Genomic DNA, 19,571 nt, shown 5'->3' with positions numbered 1-19,571 from the left:
CTGGACTACTAAACCGCATCACTAGGACCCCAAAATCACAACACATGGGTCCTGCCCAAAAGAATTTGACCCAAGCCTTCTTTCAGCCAAAGACAAGGTTTATTAGAACATCCATCATGTTGGGCAGACTCTTAAGAAGTCTGAACATTAGTAAGCTATTGGTTTATTGGCTAGATTATAAGAATCCCAGAATCGTAATGGAGACAAGATGGACCCTATATACAGAAAGCTGTGGGAGGGATCTAGGAGTGGTCAAGTAGTTTGGGATGAGGGGAGGAGGGGCCTAAGGAGATCTGGGTGGGAGGGGAAATGGCCAGAGGCCATAGGGAGGTAAGACAATGGAGGGGAGATTGGGCATAGCCACAGTGAAAGGCCAGTTGATGGGATTATAGCCTCAGGAGATCTCCAAAAATTTGGCCTTGTGGGAAAGTCCCGGGCTTTTCCTTTCTGGGGCCCAGATCCCAACCCCATCACTACCAACCCTAAACTACTAAACCTCACCACTAGGAAGGAAAAAAACCAAACCTCAAAGCATGTCCTGTGTTAAGTCCCCTTGCTTATACCTACTGTAAATATAGCCAAGCCTTAGTTATTTGGACACTGAAGGAATGAATCCAGGTGAGTGGCCTGGTTTCCTAGATTCCTCTTTAACTACCCATATTTCTTTTCTTTTTTTCTTTTTTTTTTTTTTTTAGCGTTTTACCATTAGGCACATTCCTTACTTTAAGATAGGAACAACACCTACCAATCTGATTGGGACACGTAGGAAGAAGACTTGAACATAGAATCATCTTTACTCTAAAGGCAATGAAACCCTCCTAGAAGCTTAATTGGTCCAGAAAATTAGGACTCAAATTATTGGTTGTCATAAGGCATTAAAAAGGGCAGGTAGTTGGTACAGTGAATAGAGTGCCATTACTGGAGTTAGGAAGACCCATCTTCCTGAGTTCGTCTGTCCTCAGACACTTCCTAGCTGTGTGACCCTGGGCAAGTCACTTAACCCTCCTTGTCTCTGTTTCCTCATCTGTAAAATGAACTGGAGAAGGAAATGGCAAGAAAACTCCCAAATGGGGTCATGAAGAGTCAGATATGACTGAAATGACTGAACAACAACTGCAAGGCATAAAAATGCCTCAGGCTTGATAGACTTTCCATTACCATTGCAGTCAGCTTGCTAATCACATCCATGGAAGTCTAAGTGGATCTGCACCCAACTGAATCAATGCTGTATCTTTGCCAAATACCCTTTTCATGCTATTGTTGAATAAAATGGTTTTCTTCAATGTTAACAATAATAGCATTTACATGCTGTTTATTATATGACAAGGCTTTACAAATATCTTATTTGATCTTCACAAACCTGGGAGTTAGGTGCATTTATGATCCCCATTTTACAGTTAAGTAAACTGAAGGATAAGTGACTTGTCCAAGGTTACACAGCTAGTAGGTGTCTCAGGTCATATTTGAACTGAGGCCTTCCTGACGTCAGGCCCATGGCTGTACCCACTGTGCCACCTAGCTACCACTTATTTGATCCATGAGTGTTTGATTTCATTTCAATTTCAAGCTTGAATCCGCTTCAATTTCTTCCCTTCCTCTGACTCCTTCCCAAATGCTTACAAGCAGAGCTATGCTGGAGCCAGTTCATACTGATTTGTGAGATCCAACAGTTAAATTTTCGGTATGAATGGTTACGTCTTGGAAACCCTCAAACTGCAGATCAGGACTTAATTTATTGTTTTGTTGACCGTGTGGATTTGAAGTGATGGAGAAAATATCAATAATAAGGATTAAATTTAAAAGTGTGTCAAAACATACTTCCCCCTTCCTCTGAGCAGATTGTTAAACATTCACTAGCACACCACTGCCTAAAACTGAGCTTAGATCTCCCTCATTCTAACATGACCCTCAAATCCCTTTAGGCTTTGGCCAGCCACATCAGCATATAAAAAGCTCAGAAATTGACTTGGACAGGTAGGGGAGATAATGACTTAGGTTTATATTTCTTTCTGCTTTTTTTCTTTCCCTGTCCACTCATCTAAACAACAAAATGAAAGAGGTTTAGGGATGGAAAACTGGGAGACCCTGAACCTCAGGGCTCTTTGGTAGTTTATTGGAATGTCTGCCTTCAGAGATTAAATTCAGAAGGCATAGGTAATGCTCACTATAAGATGGAGCTCAAATCATCCATCTCCTGGGACCATCCCAGTGACCCAGAAGTTTAGGCCAAAGAAAAGACATATTTAAGCCTGAGGGTACTAACTACTTAGTTAGGAGTGTCTCTGCTCTTTGTTCAATAGAGTTTAGTGCCTGGGGCTGAGAATTCCCTGAGGTGGACTCCTGATGAGTTCCCATACTCCAAAAGGAGGGGAAAAGCCTTGGTTGGTTTTTTTTTTTCTTCCCTACTGAGAAAGTTTTTTGCTGGTCCATGGCTGGGTCTATTGCTTTTCTAAAAGAATGATAAAAATAGCTTTTGACTTTGAGCTATGGGGCATGGCAGAGATTCCCCTATAGCTAAAAGCTTCAGCTGAAGCCTGAAGCTGGAAACAGAGCAGTAGAGACCTGTCCAGCCCAGGCTAAATGTTGGGCAGAAAGACTTCTCACCCAGCAGGTAGCTTCCAGCAAAGCTGGGTCCAACAAAGTCTAAAGGATGACTTATCCAATGTAGTAACATGCAGTGGAACTGTGTCTGGAGGAGATCAGCAAGGAATCAGCCCAGCAGGAGCAGTGTGATATCACTGTTGATATTTAGAGATTTAGGACCCCAAAATCACAACATGTTAGTCCTGCTTGAATTCGACCCAAGTCTTCTTTCAGGGGCCATAGGGAGATAAGACAATGGAGAGGAGATTGGGTATAGCCACAATGAAAGGCCAGTTGCTGGGATTATAGTCTCAGGCAAATGCCAGAGATTTGGCCTTGTGGGAAAGTCCAGGGCTTTTTCCCCCTCAAACAAATGGGACCCAAATTTTTTTGGAGTAAGGGGTGAAGGTCTCGGCTTCTGAAACTGCTTCCTGCTGGCAAGGGGCATAGGTGTCCCTGCCTCGAGGGGGTTGACTGGAACCGAGCACAGGCTGCATCCAGGAAACGATGTGGAGACATTGACTGGTACTCGCTGTTTGCTACCAATTGTAGGTGAATGGCCCAGTCTGGAAGACATAAATCTGACAGAAAAAACTGCAGGGTCCAGATATAAAGCAGATTTAGGGCCCAACTTTGAGAGGATAAAACATCCTTAGCTCTGTTTGGATTCAGATAATTCAGTTTTCCAACCATGCAGTATCAAATCCACCTTACAGCCAGACTCAGGAATAGCCAGGTGGGTAACATTCCCTTTCAAAGGAACATAATGGGGAAACTGAGCCAGGAGGATCCCATCTTAGACTGAGGCTAAAATTGTCCTCTCAGCTTTTCCCAATGCTGACTTCCCACCAGTATCACCTTCTCTGAGTAGCTTGTGGCATTTCTCTCAGATGATGGATTATTGATTATTGATGGATTATAACCCATTAGACAACTCAAAATAAAATCCTATGAGCTTTTACCTCAAACAGCAAGTTTTACTAATCACAGTTTAGGAAAAACTTTTCCAGGATTTACATATCAAACTTAAATTTGTCCAGGTGTAAAAAGCCAATCATTAGAGATTTCTATACACTCGCAAATTCTCAGCAAGTCATACATAACCCAAACAAACTTTTTGACTAGTTTACACATTAAAACAATAATCAACAATAGCTAAATTATTTTAGCGGTAACCAAATTATGAAAAATTGCTTGACATAACTGATACAGAAAGTTCACCAATTTGAAACTTGAAACAAACCTATTACCAATCAGGTGACTTAGTTTACAGAGAATCAACATCTCCTCATTAACAGTTAAAACTGAACTTGTGTTTACCCCACTTGGAGGGCTAGCTTCTTTACCTTGAGCAGGATGTGCTGAACCTGGGTGATGCTTCCAGGCAAAGATTGCTCTAGGGCCCAAGCCCATTGCCAGTAGGGCCCACGCTGTAGTTGCTGCCCCTCCCCCCTCCTTTCCCAGGTGGGGGAGGGCAAAACCAAAGGTGAAGGGTAAAGGGTGAACCTGTGTCTCTTATGAGAGGAGTTAACAGATATCCTCTTGAGTCAAGGAAAGGGAGTGGGAGAAAGGAGTGACCAGGGTTGTAAGGAGGAGTTTCAAAATAATCAATCACAAAACCTCCAGAATCTGCCAAGACATTTTTAGCTGTTCTAACTTTCCTTGTAACTTTCATGAAGGAGGATTCAGAGGTGCAGAGGGAAGTGAGTGATGAGGTTGGAATCCGAGCCCCAGAAAGGAAAAACTCTGGCCTCAGACCATTTTCCACCCTTGGTAATTCTATTACCTCATGGACTCTGTACTTTCCCACATGGCCAAATCTCTGGTGTTCCCCTGAGGCTATGGTCCCATCAACTGGTCTTTCATTGTGGCTACACCCAATCTCCCCTTTATTGTCTTGCCTCCCTATGGCCCCAAACCACTTCCCACCCTTGGTCCCACCTAGGCTCCATTTCCCACCCTTGGGAATTCTATTACCTCATGGACTACTTGGCCACTCTCCCACAGTCTTTCTGTATATAAGGTCCATCTTGTCTCCATTAAGATGCTCTGATTCTTAGAATCTAGCCAATAGCCCATAGATGCTCAGATTCCTTAAGAGTCTAGCTAATATGCCAAATCTTCAATAAACTTTGTTTTTGGCGGCAAGAAGGCTTGGGTCGAATTCTTTCGGGCAGCACCCAGGTATTGTGATTTTGCGGTGCCAGGACCCCTAACCTCTAGGCCGCATCAGGAGTAAGTAAGCGACTGCAGTTTTCCTCAATTCTGTAGCACTGAGAGAATTGACAGAATTGGGCATATGCTTCCAGATAGGGTGTCTGTCCTTGTCCTCTATGCTGCAGAAGGTATACCCAGGTCCATGACCTCAAACAGACCCAGTGGGCCAAGAGCCTGAGAGCGTCAGGCTGAGTGCGAGACAGCCTCATAACTGTCTGCCCAAAAAACACCTCCAAGCGTTGGTGCTTGGAGAGGGACCCCAACAGCCGAACAAGAGAGGGGCAGCTTACATACCTTCCAGTCTTGGCTGGAGAAGAACTTGGGGTTAGGCAGTTTCCCCATACGGGCCACCAAAATGATGCAGTTTAGGAGTTCAGGGGTCCTGGGACCCCAAAATCATAACACGCAGGTCTTGCCCAAAAGAATTCAACCCAAGCCTTCTTTCAGCCAAAGATAAGGTTTATTAGAACATCCATCATATTGGGCAGACTCTTAAAGAGTCTGAACATTAGTAAGCTATTGGCTTATTGGCTAGATTATAAGAATTCCAGCATCTTAATGGAGACAAGATGGACCTTATATACAGAAAGCCTGTGAGAGGGATCTAGGAGTGGCCAAGTAGTTTGGGGTGATGGGAGGAGGGGCCTAAGGAGATCTGGATGGGAGTGGCCAGTAAACTGGGGTGAATAGAACTCCTAGGACCTGGACAATGGAGCCTAACTAGGATTAAGTGTGAGAAATGGCCAGGAGCCATAGGGAGGTAAAACAATGGAGGAGAGATTGGGTGTAGCCACAATGAAAGACCAGTTGCTGGGATTATACCCTCAGGCGAACACCAAATTTGGCCATGTGGGAAAGTCCAGGGTTTTTCCTTTCTGGGGCCCAGATCCCAACCCCATCGCTGGGCATGAGGAAGTCTCAGCCTTTAAATGGGAGCCAGGGTGGATCTTATATACACTCAAGTAAATTTGGGTGACCAGAGGAGGGGCTGGGTAGAGGATCTAGGTGACTGGGGGAGGAGTTTAGGGAGAATTGGAATGTCTGGGAGATTGAATAGACAGACAGTGGGACTAGATAATGAAGGAAACTGGAAGGAAGAGGTTTGAATGGGGTCTGGATAAGACTCCATTAGGTTTTCAAAGGAAGATCAGGAGCAAGAGAGAGATAAGGAAAAGCCATTGAGTGGAAAAAAGCCTCAGGTAGCCCGTTTGAGACCAAAGTGAGGTCAAAAAAAGTTTAAGGGTTTTCTACGGCCAGTAGACAAATGGGACCCAAATTCTTTTTGGGGTGAGGGGCACAGGTCTCAGCTTGGGCCTACACCTTGTCGTTACCAGAAGACATCAACAGTATTGCAGTGCTGGAGACATGAGGTGTGTCCCGGTCATATGTGTTCCTACATGTATGCCTCTCCACATGCGTTCCCTAAGTCTGTACACTTTCACCACTATTGGTGGGTGTATTTGTGAGAGAGTATACATTAGGTTTATGGGAGAAATGTTTTATTGGTGCTTTTCTTACTTTACCATTTCATTAAATGCCTTTGCCTTTTGCTTAGAACTAATTGTGACTTCTGGCTGACTACTAAAGATAGTCATATTGATAGGGTACAGGCCTAAGCTGAGACCTTTGCCCCTTACCCCAAAAAGAATTTGGGTCCCATTTGTCTAAGGGATTCTCCTTGAATTCTCCCACTTGATCAAGGAGGCATTGTCCTGAGGCCAAAATCCCATCAACTGGCCTTTCATTGTGGCTAAACCCAATCTCTCAATTCTCAGTTACCCATAACCTAGCCTAGCCCTCTATTGTCTTATCTATCTATGTTCTATTACCTGGCGTTCTATTACCTCACAATCCCCTGGAAGACTACCTCGCCACTCCTAGATCCCTTCCATAGTCTTTCTGTATGTAAGGTCCATCTTGTCTCCATTAAAGTGCTCAGATTTTTACAATCTAGCCAATAACTCACAGATGTTCAGCTTCTTTAAGAGTCTGGCTAATATGGTGGATCTTTAATAAACCTTGTCTTTGACTGGGAGAAGACTTGGGTCAAATTCTTTCAGGCAAGACCTGTGTGTCGTGATCTTGGGGTCTCAGCACCCCTAAGCCTCTAGACCTCATCAATATTGGTGGGGGCTGGTGAGTTATGGTTTTGAGAGGACATGTATCCATAGAGTAGGGAACCTTTTTTTAAGGAGCCTAGCCTTTGAAGGTATCCTGAAGCTTTATATTAAAAAATCCTACCCTTGATTTTTCTACCACCGACTCAGCTACAATTCCATTTCTTCTCCCTTTCAAATACTAAATTCCTTGAAAAAGTTGTCTGTGCTCAATGCCTCTGCTTTCTTGCTACCCACCTTTTCCTCAGCCTTTTACAATCTGACATGGCCCCCCCACCCCCAATCTTATTAGAAGTTACCCTTGGGGCAGCTAGATGGCCCAGTAGATAGAGGACCAGCCTGGGAGTCAGGAGGACTTGAGTTCAAATCTTATCTCAGACACATGATACTCACTAGCTGTGTGACCCTGGGCAAGTCACTTAACCCCATTGCCTCACCAAAAAAAAAAAAATTACTCTTCCAAAGATCACCAATGGCCTTATTTCAGTCCACATCTTCCTTTAGTTCCTTGTAATAGTTGACACTGTTGATCACTTGCTCTAACTAGATAACTCTTTCCTTGATTTCAGAGATACCCTAATCTCTTGGTTCTCCTACTCCCTCTCTAACAACTCCTCTTTCTCTTTTGCTGACTCCTCATCCTCTTCCTTAACCACTTAATGTGGATTCTTCCAAGGACTTGATCGACCCTTGATACTTCATCCTTTGTACTCTCTTCTTTAACAATTCCATGGCTTCAGCTACCATCTCCATGGACATCGTCCTCAAATCTATGTCCAGTCCTGACCTCTCATGCACTCCAGACCCACGTTTCCAAATGCCTATAGGACATTTCTAGCTGTATGTTCCACTTTCACTTCCAATCTAATATGTTCATAACTGAACTCATTTTTCTACTTATCTCTTCTTCCTTTTGTTTGCAGAAATTCTATTTTATACTTTCTCTTGAAGTTATCTTGACTTATTTCTTTGTTCCTTTTCATATACAAAATTCTGTTTAAAAAAAAAGTCCATATTCCTCATGTCTGTTCCCTTCTCTCTATCCCACAGCTTCCACACTAATATAGGTCTTTATTTATTTATTTATTTTTGTTTGTTTGTGTTTGTCCTTGGTTCTTAAAGAGGACCATGACATCAGGGAGATGATGACATGACTTGCAATTGACTTTGATTTGAGTGAGGGAGGGCTGTGCAAGGTCACCAGTCTCACTTTCTCCTCCAGAGCCATCTGGGTCCAGTGGCCAGATATTCATCAGGACAATTGGAGATGACCAGGTCTTTGTTATCACCTGGTTGGATTATTGCAATAGCCTTCTAACAGGTACTCTGTCCTCTCCAAATGGTCATTTATACTGTGACCACAGTCTTTTTTTTTTTTTGTGAGGCAATTGGGGTTAAGTGACTTACCCAGAGTCACACAGCTAGTGAGTATTATGTGTCTGAGGCAGGATTTGAACTCAGATCTTCTTGACTCCAGGGCCTGTGCTCTATCCACTGCACCACCTAGCTGCCCCCACAGTACTTTTTATACACTACAAATACTATTGTTGTAGAGAGGAAGAAAGTCAGCATGACTGATACATAGAAAAAGTTCACTATTGCTTCTTGAATCAAATTCAAGCTTGTTTTCCTGGCATGCCCAGGACAATCTGATGCTGCTCTACCTTTCCAGGATGATTTCTTATCAGTTTCTTCCAGACATTTTGTGCTCTAGGCAGAGTGAACTATTCTTGGCTCCAAAATACACCCTTCACTTACCCATTCTCCCTCCCTTTCTTTGTCTGCTGAATTCTAGTCCATCCTTAAAAGTGCAGTTCAAATGCCACCCCTGCCATGAGGCCTTCCCTATGTGCTAATGAACTTCTCCCTCAGCACATCATTATCATAAGCTAACATTTATATGGTTCCTACTATGTGCCAGACAATTTGCTAAGCCCTTCACATAGATGATCTCATTTTGATTCTTACAACCCTGGGAAATAGGTGCTATTATTACTCACATTTTACAGAGGAGGAAACTGAGGCAAGCAAAGATTAAGTGACTTGCTCAAAGTCACACAGCTAGTATGTATCTAAGATTGGATTTGAACTCAGGTCATCCTAACTCCAGGGCTGGAGTTCTATTCACTGTACCACCCAGCTGCTTGTAGAATTTGTTGTATCCCTTTCTTTTAATTCATTTACCATGTATTACATGGGGTGTAGTAAGTACTTTGGTTGTAGCTCATCTTCCTGTTGGCCTGTATGCTACATGAGGGCAGGGACCATGTAAAATGGTAGCATGGCTTAATGTTGAGCTTGGTGTTAGGAAGTCCTGGGTTCAAATCCTGTCTTGACACTTATAAGCTGTGTCATGTCACAATCTGTCTGAGCTTCAGTTTCTTCATCCGTAAAATGGAGATTATGCTACCTACAGTTCCCAAACTTTCTTGGTTCATAGAGATCTTGGTGCTTCAAAATTTTTTACATTGCACCCCTAGGCCAAAAGAAACTCTTAGCACTTCCATTTATTAAATAGTCAAGTCTAAATAAGTTAATAAATATTCATGTCATAACAACTTAGTAGCCATTTGAAAAAATCTTGTTGTTCAGTCGCGTCTGACTCTCTGTGTCCCTATTTGGGGTTTTCTTGGCAAAGATATTAGAATGGTTTGCCATTTCCTTCTGTAGCTCATTTTACAGATGAGGAGACTGAGGCAAGCAGTGTTAAGTGACCCGCCCAGCGTCACAGAGTTAGTGAACTGCTGAGGCCAGATTTGAACTGAGGAAGATGAGTCTTCCTGACACCAGGCCTAGTGCTCTGTGCAGTATGGCGCCACCTAGCTGCCCCTTGACGAGATGTTAAAGGCCAGTCAATCCAACCCCTTATTTTACAAATTGAGGCAAATTGAAGAAATTGAGGCAAACAGTTAAGTGAAGTGCCCCAGGTCACATAGCTAGTAAGTGTCTGATGTCAGATTAGAACTCAGGTCCTCCAGGGCCAGCACTTTATCCACTGTGCCACCGGTCTGCCCCATTTGAAAAAATAATACACATAAATTGAAAGAAAACAATATTTTTTATTTCATTCTTAAATAACCACAATTATTTAGTAATGGGATGTGTGTGTCTCTTGGACACTGCACAGTTTCTCAAACTTTGGAATCAGATTGGACAACTCCACCCTCATTTCCTGTTCTTCATTGATTTTTGCACAGTACTTTTTATCATTGCAACCACTGAAAACCCAGCTTTGAAAAGATCTGATGTGGTGAATGAGAAATTCAAGAAGTTATTGGAGACGCTGAAAGTAGAAATAAACAAAAAACACACATCGAACATTCTAGGGCATCATCAAAAGGATTGGAGTGGGATCTAATTTTTTTTCTTTTTTTTTTTTTTTGGTCTTTTTTGTTAGGCAATGGGGTTAAGTGACTTGCCCAAGGTCACACAGCTAGTAAGTGTCAAGTGTCTGAGACTGGATTTGAACTCAGGTCCTCCTGACTCCAGGTCTGGTGCTCTATCTACTGTGCCACCTAGCTTCCCCGGGATCTAATTTTGAAACTCTGAATTCTTCCAAACTTGTAGTTTGCACAATGTCTGACCACTGTGTTTCCCTCAAAACTGAAAATATATCTTAGTGGCCCTGTGAGTTCACTGTGGTGCCCTGCAATGCCAGAACACACTGAGGTACCCACCTTACAGGGCTGTTGTGACAGTCAAATTTGATGATGTGTGTAAAATACTATATGTCACTTATGATTATTTCTAAATTTTTTATCCCTTCCCAACATCTAGGACAACACTCTCTAAACAGTTGATGCTTAATAAATGTTTAGTAAATGAATCACCCAGCCAATGTCTGGCACATAATAAACACTTCATAAATACTCATTCATTCGTCACCTAGTCCTAACCCCTCATTTTGTAGATGAAGAAATTGAGTCCTGGTCAGTTTTGTTATTGTTCAGTTATATCTGATTCTTTGTGATCCCAGTTGGGGTTTTCTTGACAAATATATTGGAGTGGTTTTCCATTTCCTTCTCCAGCTCATTTTACAGATGAGGAAACTGAGACCAACAGGGATAAATGACTTCTCCAGGGTCCACAGCTAGGAAGTAACTGAGGCCAGATTTGAACTCAGGAAGATGAGTCTTCCTGACTCCAAGCCTGGTGCTTTATCCACTTTGCCACCTAACTGCCCAGGTCAGTTATTCAATAAATATTTATTAAGTGCCTACTCTGTGCTAGGCATGGTGCTAAGCTCTAGGGTACAAAGAAAGGCAAAAGATAGTTCCTGCCATCGAGGAGATCATTGTATAATGGGGGAGAGAACATGCAAACAACTGTGTGCAAACAGTTTATGTACAAGAAAATTGAAGATAATCAACAGAGGGAAAGCACTAGTTCTGTTGGGAGCAGGGCAGTTGGGATTTTAGTGGAGACTTGAAGGAAGTCAGGGAAGCCAAGAGGCAGAGATGGGAAGAGAGATTTCCAGACAAGGGGGACATGCCCGGAGTTGGGAAATGGAATCTTTTGTATGAGGAACAGCATTGCCATTGGACCTCAGTATATGTTTCATAGAATAAGGTATAAGAAGACTGAAAAAGTGTGTGGGTGAGTAAGGGGTGGCATAGATTATGAAAGGCTTTGAATGCCAGAGGATTTTATATTTAATCCTGGAGAGAAGGTGGGTTACTTGCCCCAAATCACAGGGTTTCGATATCAAAGTCTAGTACTAGATGTCCATCAATTGGAGAATGGCTGAACAAGTTGTGGTCTATGAATGTAATGGAATACTATTGTGCTATAAGAAATGATGGGCGGGGGGACTTCAGAAAAACCTGGAAAGACTCGTACGGTCTGATGCTGAGTGAAGTGAGCAGAACCAGGGGAACGTTGTACACAGTAACAGCTACATTGTGTGATGATTAACTTTGATAGATTTAACCCTTCTCAGCAATGCAAGGATCTAAGACATCTCCAAAGGCCTCATGATGGAAAATGCTACACACATCCAGAGAAAGAACTGTGGAGTCTGAATGCAGATGGAAGCATTCTATTTGCTCTTTTTTTTCTTCTGTTTTGTTTCTTCTTTTTGTGGTTCCTCCTATTGGTTCTAATTCTTCTTTACAACATGACTAATGTGAAAATATGTTTAATAAGAATGTTTAATAGGAATGTATATGTAGAGGCTATATCAGATTGCACACTGTTTTGGGAAGGGAGGTGGGAAGGGAGAGGGAGAAAATTTAAAACTCGAAAACTTATGGAAGTGAATGTTGAAAATTTTAAAAATTAATTAATAAAAAAAAGCCTAGTACTAGAATCCAAGTTTCCTGACTCCCTGCATCAATGACCTTTCAGTGCTCTACCCTGCCTCTCATGTTCTTTGATTCAATTAAATTAATTTTATTTCAATAAACATTTATTAAGCACCTACTATGTTCCAGTCACTGTGCTAAGTGCTGGGGACACAAATAAGAAAAAAAAAAGTTTCTGCCCTCAAGGAGCTTGCAATCTAATGGGAGAAGAAAATATATACAAAAGGAAACTGGAAAAAGTTAAGGTGAGGGGACATTCCATGGTTCCATGGAGCTGTAGATGGAAAGTGGATTGAGCTGGAAAGCCCAAATCCTAACCTTCTACAAAGGAAAGCTTTGGGAGGAATTTAGTACTCTACCCTCCAGCCCTCTAATTAGAGGGGAGAGGGGGCTGAAGGGGCTTGGAAAAGGGTTGAGTATCCAAGGCTGAGTTGACAGCTAAGTGATGAGGTTCTTGTTCCATGGACTTGAAACCAAGCAGAGCTGCAGATGGAGAGTGGAGTGAGCCTCCTCTCCAGCTCCTAGCTCTAGAGCCTTGCTTCGTGGATACTTAGGAACCACTTGTTCAATAAGAAGATGTCCATTAAGTGTTTGTTTACAGATAGATTTACTGAATATAGATATAGATATTTGCATGGCTGTTTGCACCTGTCCAATTTTGATGTCAGCCTCAATCAGCACTGTCTCATAGGTAGGGTAAACTTGACCCAGCAATGAACAAAATGTTTTGATGATCACCATGGTGATTCTGGAATGTGACCAGTAGGTGGTGCTGCAGCACAAGTCACAGAGCATGGACACCTCTTCCATCAGCAGCCTTATTCCTGAATGGAAGCTTATCAGCCTGGATGAATTTACCTGCTGGGTCATTTAGGAAGATGAAGCAGGCTGGGGTGGGGACTGTGAAGGAGTGAGCTGAAGTGACCTGGGGTTGGGGATCTCACCTAGACAAGAAAAGGTTTTCTCTGAAAATTTGGCAGACTTGCTCTAGCCCAATGACAGTGGACAAGGAAGTTCTCTCTTCTTCCTCATCTATCACTCCAGTGCCTTTTGCCACTCTCTTTTCCTTCCCCCTGTCTGATGTGATGAAGTGACCTTACCCCTCTACTTGTTCAACTGATCCCATTCCATCCCATCTCCTCCAACAGAGTGTCCCCTCTGTCACCCCCATGCTGTCACTTGTGTTCAATCTCTCCCTCTCTACTGACTCATTTCCTACTCCCTACCAACATGCCATCTTATCACCACCCTGAAAAAAACCTCTCACTTGACCCTTCCATCCGTGCTAACTATTGTCCTATATCTTTTCTACCCTTTGTAGCTGAATTTCTTGAAAAGGCTACTACAATAGGTGTCTCCACTTTCTCTCCTCTCATTCTCTTCTTAACCCTTTATAATCTGGCTTCCAACCTCATCATTCCACCAAAACTGCTCTCTCCAAAGTGATGAGCTCTTAGTTGCCAAATCGAATGGCCTTTTCTCAATCCTCATTCTCCTTGACCTCTCTGCAGCCTTTGACACTACTGATCACTCTCTCCACCTTGATACTCTCTTCTCTTTAGGTTTTTTTGACTTTACTCTCTCCTGGTTCTTACTCTACCTATCTGACTGCTCCTTCTTTGCTGGATCCTCTTTCCTAGATCCTCTAACCCTAAATGTCCCTCAGGGTTCTGTCCTGGGCCCTCTTATCTTCTCCCTCTATACTGCATCACTTGATGATGTCACCAGCTCCCATAGATTTAATTATCATCTCTATGCTGATGTTTCTCAAGTCTACCTATCCTGCCCCAATCTCTCTGCTGACCTCCAATCTCACATCTCCAATTGCCTTTCAGACATCTTGAACTGGATGTCTAGTAGAAATCTTAAACTCAACACGTCCAATATGAAACTCATTATCTTTTCCCCTTATCCCTGCCTTCTACTTTATTACTGTAGAGGGCAACACCATCCTCCCAAGTCTGTCAGGCTAGGACCTAGGAGTCATCCTGGACTCCTCGCTATTTCTCTGTATTTCTCCATATCCAATCAGCTGCCAAGGCCTCTTGATTTCACCTTTGTAACATCTGGCATATACCCCCTTCTCTCCTCTGACACTGTCACCCCTCTGTGCAGGCTGTCATCATCTCATGGCTGGATTTTTGCAATAGCCTGTTGGTGCGTCTGCCTACCTTGTCTTGTCGCACTCTAATCTGTCCTCCGTTCAGACACTAAGATGATTTTTCTAAAGCACACATCTCCCTAATCAATAAACTCCAGTGGCTCCTTATTGCCTCCAAGATCAAATACAAAATGCTCTGTTTGGCATTCAAAGCCCATAATACTTTTCCAGTCTTCTTACTCCTTATTCCCAGGTACTCTTCAATTCAGTGACACTGTCCTGGATGTTCCATGAACAAGACATTCCATCTTTCAGCTCCAGGCATTTTCTCTGGCTCTCTGTCATGCCTAGAATGTTCTCCCTCCTCTGCTCTGATTACTGACCTTCCTGTTTTCCTTTAAGGCCCAGCTAAAATCCCTTCTTCTACTGGAAGCCTTTCCCACCTCTCTTAATTCTGGTTAATTACTTTTCAGTTATTCTATATGTATCATGCTTTGTATAGATTTGTTTGTATGTTGTCTCCCATTAGATTGTGAACTCCTTGAGGGCAGGGACTGGTTTTTTTGCCTCTTTGTATCCCTAGCACTTAGCACAGTGCCTGGCACATGTTGTTTAGTTGTTTTCAGTCATATCTGACTTTTTGTGACCCCTTTTGGGGTTTTCTTGGAAAAGATACTGGAATGGTTTTCCATTTCCTTCTCCAGCTCATTTTAGATGAGGAAAACTGAGGCACACAGGGTTAAGTGACTGGCCTAGGGTCACACAGGTAGTACATATCTGAGACCGGATTTGACCTCAGATCTTCCTGACTCCAAGCCTGGCACTGTATCCACTGCACCACCTAGCCGACTAGGCACGTAGTAGGTACTTAATAAAAGTTTATCGATTGATTGATGAACTTGAATCCCAGCTCTTCCACCTACTTGCTGTATGAGCTTAGCCAAGTCACTTAACTTCTCTGGGCCTTATTTTCTTCCTCTGTAAAATGAGGGGCTCAATGGCTGCTAAGGTCCCTTTCAGTTCTAGATATAAGGTCTTCGTAATGGTTGAGGTGTTTTATTTTGGTCCTTATTTTTCTCGGGAGAGAAAGCCTAGTTCAATGGATGAACTGAGAGTCAAATTTTGGGGTTCATGTCCTACCTCTGACATATGCTAGTTATATTGTGATGAGTGTATAGATTTAGAGGTGGAAGGGAACTTAGAGGTCACCCAGTCCAGCCCTCTCATTTTACAGAGGAGGAAACTGATATGTAAAGAAATATAGTGGGGCAGCTAGGTGGCACAGTGGATAGAGTACTGACCCTGAAGTCAGGAAGACCTGAGTTCAAATCCAAGCCTCAGACCAAACACTTAACACTTACTAGCTGTGTGACCCTAAGCAAGTCACTTAACCCCAGTTGCCTAAAAATAATAAATAGAAATATAATTGACCTGATTAAAGCCAAACAGCTACTAAGTGGCAGTTAGAAGAACACAGCATTTTTTCTCCATTATAGCTTATTATCTTGGACGAGTCACTTAACTTTATAGTACCTTCCAGGCACTGACTCTCAATCTTGGGTTCTTGATGTCTCATGAGTCATTATCTTCTATTTTGTCAATTCAAATTTTTAGGGAATTAATTTTTGGGGGGAAGGGGAAATCAAGGTTTTGTGCCTCTTGTTCCAAACTGTTAATTCCTTTTCCATATCTTTCTTCTATAGCTCTCATTTCTTCTTCCCCTTCCCCCTTTTTTTTTCTACTACTCTTATTTGGATTTTAAAATTATTTTTTAGCTCTTTTTTTTTATCTCTTGCTTTATCTCCTCCAAGAATTCTGGTTGGAATTGTTCCCAAGCTATGTTTTTCTTTGAGGTTTTCTTTGTAGATGTTTTCAAGTCATTCTCTTCTTCTAGGTTTGTGTCTTGAGCTTCCCTATCACCATCATAGCTGTTTATTGTGTGATCATTTTTGCTGTTGTTGCTGCTATTTGCTCATTCTTCCTGTCTACTTGTTGCTTTTGAACTTTATGCCAGAACTAGGTTCTCTGTACTTATAGGGTGAATGCCTGGTCTGACCTTTTGGCCCTCTAATGTCCTTCTGCTACTTTTTTAGGCTATTGAGTGTTGTGTCATTCCAGGATTACAGGGACAGCTCAGATTGGCAACCTATAATCTTCAGAGCTCTTAAAGTGAAGTGAGCTTGTACAAAATCTGCTCATTGCCATTTTGGTCTGAATTCTTCAAGTTCCTGATCCAGTTTTGGGTCTCAGCAAGATGCTTGTTGGCTTGTCCCTGGCTGGAAGCTCCAGTAGACTGCTTCTGAATTCAGCTACTATCACCCCACTGGGAGCTCTGCAGGTTCACATTGACTGTACCAAAGACTTCCCCTTTGGTCTGGAATTCCTAGTTATTTCCCTGCAGGTTTCAGCCTGGTTTCAGTTTTCAGAACTGAGTCCCTGCTCTGTCCTGCTCCAGGTCAGAGTCACACAGTTTGCTTCTGAACTGCTCTTCTCCATCATTCTAAGGTACAAGTTCCCTCCTCAGTCCTCCCTGCCTTGTGATCCAGTACTGGTTAGTGAACCAAAGAGCTGCCAGAGATACTTGTTCCTGCATTGAAGACTAGTTCAGGCACTCCCTTCTCCCCCCTGTCCCCCAGAACTACTTCTTGCTCTAGTGCTTCCTGCTTGTTTGCAGATCCTCTTTTAGTCCCTAGGTGTTGGAATATTCCTAACCAGACTCTTTTCCTAGGATCCATAGAACTTTTTGTCCATCTACCTGCATTGTCCTAGGCTAGAAAAATTACTCACTTTGATTTTTTCTTAGATTTCTCAATCAGGATTTGGTCTGGTTCATTTTCCTAATTTTTGTGGAGGAAGAATGGTCGTGGGAGCTGAGCTATATGTTTTCCTACTAACTCTACCATCTTGACTTCTAAGTCTATTCTCTAAGGTTCTTAACTTGTCTTTACAATTTTTTTTTGATAACTGTATTTCAATGTAATTGGTTTCATTATCTTGTCCATTTTATGTTATGTATTTAAGAACATGAGTCTGAAAACAGGCTTCATCAAATTGCCAAAGGGGTCCATCGTACTAAAAAAAAAAGTTAAGAAGTCTTACTCTTAAATCTATAACTAACAGGAGAATAGCCAATTTTCCATCAATGGAGGGAGTTTCTTTTTTACATTGAGAGTTCTTCAAGCCAATAGAATCACAGGTCTTGACCTCTCCCCCTTCTCCAAATGAGAGGGTTACTTGTTAGATGGCCCCAGCTGGATGTGGAAGAGGGTTATCTGTCTATCTCCAGACTCATCTCAAATCCAAAAGACTTATGTGGAGCTTCTCTCTAGATAGCAGCTAGCCCGCCTTGGCAGGGCCAGAAAGGAACTGGGAGCCTGGCTTGTTCCTAGGAGCCCCACCTGCCTAAATACTTCTCTATTCTGACCTAACCCTCCATTCATCCTGGCTCCAAAATGCTATTTGGTGATGTGTCTGTGTATGTGTGTGTGTTTTAATGGACTGAAATCTGAAAGTCTCTCCTGAGACAACCTTGAAAAACAGATTCTTGCAAATAGGAAGGTGGGGTAGGGGGGAGGTCTAAGAATATGCAATGAAATCACTGATGAATTAAAACCTCATTTCTATCTTTTAAAACCCATTTGTATCCCAGATGGAGGTCAGTGCCAGAATGAATCCATATCATTTTTTGTTTGACACTGACAAAAATTCCATTTGCAGGTGCCTATTGATGCTTTAAAGGTATAATGTATCATGCAAATATTTTTTTCCCCATGATATGACGTGTACAGTTTAGCTTGATTTATATTGATGTCAGTTATGAAATAGGAAGTTAGGGGCTTTAAAATGAGTGCTGCCTGCTGAATAAATAAATAAGTTGATTGTATCCAGCACCTAGGTAATTGCACGCTGATCCCCTAATCTCCCTCCCCACCCCTAACGCTGGGGTGAAGTCAGAGGCCGAGGACTATGAAGATGTCTTTTACTAGACAAATTAAGGAAATGATATTTAGTTGCTACTCCAGCTTTCACCCAGTGTTTTAAAACACGATGCAAAGAAGATGAAGGATCCTGCTTCTCATTGTCTTCTTCTGTAACCCAACCTGGCTAGTCAACTCGTTTCTCATCCATTAATATTTATTGGAAATCCACAGGGGACTGAGAACTGTCGAGAACATGGTGCAATCCAGATAGCAAAGGGGACACTGTACATTCCTCTCACATCTTTTCCAGTGAGAACAATTAGATGACTGAGGAGCAGTCTCCCCAGGGAAGATGTTGAACCACCATTTTAACTCCTTAAAGAATAGTCTGAGCAGAACAGTGGCAAACGCCCTGCCAAATAACTAGCCTTGAAAGGAAAGAGGCCCAGCTGCCCTTGGAGGCTTCAACCATCGCTGTTTGCTATACTGGATCTGCTGCCCTCAGTGCATCTCAGTGCATCTCTAGGAATCATGAAAGGGAAATGTGACATTGTATGTCTGCAAAGGCCATTAAGGCTTTTCTCTCACCTCTATACATAACTCCATTTGAGATGATAGTATCAAAGGTTTTGAGAGGGAGAGGACCTTAGATAATATCTAATCCATGAATAAATTTCAGGAGGTCTGTAAACTTGCATGGAAAAAAAAGACACATCTTTATTTTTTTCCTAGCCATCGGTTGCTTTTTTATTCACATTATTTTGTTTTATGCCCTTAAAGAACACTATTCTGAGAAGACCTAACTGTACTGTGTTCACAGGGGTCCGTGATATACCAAAAATTAAGAACTCCTGTTCTAATCCAACCTTCTAGTTTTACAGATGAGGAAACTGAGGCCCTGAGATGTTAAGTGACTTACCAAAGCCTATGATATAGGCAACATAGGATCATAGGATATTAGCATTGGAAGGGATCTCAGAGGTCAAATTGTACCTGAATGAGAGTCCCTTTCACATATATCGGCCCTATGGTTATTCAGGGCAGCTAGATGGCACAGTGGATAGAGCGCTGGGTCTATAGTCAGGAAGATTCATCTTCATGAGTTCAAATACAGCTTCAGACACTTACTAGCTGGGTGACCCTAGGCAAGTCACTTAACCCTGTTTGCCTCAGTTTCCTCATCTGTAAAATGATCTGGAGAAGGAAATGGCAAACCACTCCACTATCTTTGCCAAGAAAAGCTCAACATGGGAGTTGGACACGACTGGAAACCATAAGCAGAGCTTCCTTGGGAGGATTCTTCTAGCAGCCACGAGTGGAAGTAATAAAG

Source organism: Vombatus ursinus, unplaced genomic scaffold (genome assembly GCF_900497805.2).
Source record: "Vombatus ursinus unplaced genomic scaffold, bare-nosed wombat genome assembly UNPS02014797.1, whole genome shotgun sequence".
Lineage (NCBI taxonomy): Eukaryota > Metazoa > Chordata > Mammalia > Diprotodontia > Vombatidae > Vombatus > Vombatus ursinus.
This window is presented reverse-complemented; position numbering follows the sequence as displayed.